Consider the following 2,683-nt stretch of genomic DNA (forward strand, 5'->3'; position numbering starts at 1 on the left):
ACCCCGCACGGAGCAGCGGAGGTCTGGGCTCTGGACGCACTGAGCTCCGGGGTCTGCAGAGGGGCGGGGACTCGGGGGTCAGAGGTCGCAGCGCGGAGGAGCGTCACTAGAGGGCGACAGAGGGTTTACAACATCCTGTCAACATCTGCTTCCTGTTTGTGAGGCGTGGCTGAAAAACAGGAAGTGACATCATGACAGCGTTCTGTTTGGTCAAACCTCAACACCACGTCCCCCCAAGGACCTCCAGGACCCCCAGGACCTCCAGGACCCCCAGGACTTCAGGACCCCCAAGGACCTCCAGGACCCCCAGGACCTCCAGGACCCCCAGGACTTCAGGACCCCCAAGGACCTCCAGGACCCCCAGGACTTCAGGGCCCCCAAGGACCTCCAGGACCCCCAGGACCCCCAGCTCCTCCAGCACCAGCCAGGGGTCCAACCAACCAGGGTTGGTTGGATAAGAACCAATGGTTGTGAGTCTCTCATCCTAAATCTGCAGCAATGCCTTTTTACCGTCATTTATATTTTTATTTGATGCTTTTTATCCTTCTGTGCCATGATGCTTTGGAATGTGTGTTAAACAGCATTAGTTCATACGATAAATAAAACTGTAAACATACTACCACTCAGTACTCTGGTTCCTATTTATGGTGTTTTTTTTGTTTCTTTTTTTTTTTTCTATATATTTTATATTGTTTATAGTGTGTACCTTGATATGCTCTATTACCTGCGGTCCACCTTTTTGCTGCTGGAGCAATGTCATTTCCCCCGGTGTGGAACTAATAAAGGTTTATCTTATCTTATCTTATAAATATATACTTTGATGGACTCCGATACTACTATTCTGTGAAATACTAACAAACACTTATACATAGTTCATATAAAGTAATCAATGAAATTTGAATAAATGGATGTGAATAGTAATAAATTGTAATAAAACTAAGGGTCCAAAGTGACCCCGTAGAACTGCATCCTGAATACCACTAGATGGAAGCACAGCAGACAGGCCGCAATGGATTGTCTGTCGGTCGGTCTGTCTGTCTTATATACAGTATAATCATATTACATATTATATATATATATATATATATATATATATATATATATATATGTCAATATATTGTAGTATATATGGGAGACCATTATACACTGGAAACGATAAACCCTTTGTATAGATGCAGTGTGCCGGATGTGGGCCCCAGACCGCTGCTCTATTTTATTGAACAGCAGCTGCATACACTGTATACTACAGTCATTATGTACTTAGTCTATGTGTAAACATACTACCAGGTGGAAATTTGCCATTTAACATATTTGCAATATTGATTTATTAACATTGTTCTGTTGTTTCTTATCAATTCTTCTTGTGTTTGATGGTGTTTTAAATTGAGAAAATGATTTATACTTTAGAACACCAATTACTTTGTTGTTAGACACTTAATAACCTTTAATTACCTTTAATTACCCCGACCCTTAATAATCCTTAATAACCCTTAATAACCCCTAATAACCCTTAAGTACCCCGACCCTTAATAACCCTTAATAAACCCTAATAACCCTTCATAACCCTGACCCTTAATAAGCCCTAATAACCCTTGATAACCCTGACCCTTAATAACACTTCATAACCCTGACCCTTAATAACCCCTAATAACCCTTCATAACCCTGACCCTTAATAACCCCTAATAACCCTTCAATAACCTGAACTTCAGCAGGAAATGTTGGAGCCTCATCCGCCGTCTAGGAGCTGCAGAGAAACCCCCCAGCCAAAACTGAGCATCTGTCACACCCAACCAAGTTGCATCCCACCTACTGACTATTGCAAAAGCAACCCAAGACAAACCCACCAGAAGAGCAGTTACAACTGAGCTAAAGAAAGCGCTCAGATACCATAGAAACCCTGAACCTTTTGAGGTTGCTGAACTGGAGAAAGTCCTGCAGGGCCTGAAATGTGGAAAGGCAGCAGGATATGATAACATCTCTCCAGAGCCCTAACCTGGCTGACACAATTCTATACCAAGATCATAAATACGAACTTGATCCCAAAGAAATGGCGGACAGCAAAAGTTAATGCCATCTTAAAACCTGGAAAAGACCACAAACTACCTGCCAGCTACCGCCCAATCTCCCTACTCAGAGTTCCCTACAAAATCCTGAAACACCTAATACTACAACGTATCTCTCCAGGAGTAGAGGAAATTCTTTGGGTGGATCAGGCAGGTTTCCGCAAGGAGCTCAGCACAGGAGAACAAGTACTGGCCTTAACCACCTTCATCGAAAATGGCTTCGAGTGTATTGAGTTCACCTTGCACAGAACACGACTAATGGAGAAGACAGACAAACAGACTCCCACAAGGCTCAGTTCTAGCTCCAACTCTGTTCAACCTCTACACAAATGACCAACCCTCCACCAAATCTCGCAGATTCATCTATGCAGATGACGTCGGTCTGGCATTTCAAGCACCAGACTTTAATGAACTGGGACGGGTGCTCACTGATGACCTTGCCAAACTGGACCAGTTCTGCAGAACCTGGCGCCTAAAACCAAGTCCAGCAAAAACTGTTTCCAGTGTATTCCACCTCCACAACGCAAAAGCTGCCAGAGAACTAAACATGTATCTGGGCGGACTCAAGCCGAAGCATGCCTTTAATCCAACCTACCTGGGAGTGACCCTTGACAGGACC

This window comes from Zeus faber (assembly GCF_960531495.2).
Source record: "Zeus faber genome assembly, chromosome: 21".
Taxonomy (NCBI): Eukaryota; Metazoa; Chordata; class Actinopteri; order Zeiformes; family Zeidae; genus Zeus; species Zeus faber.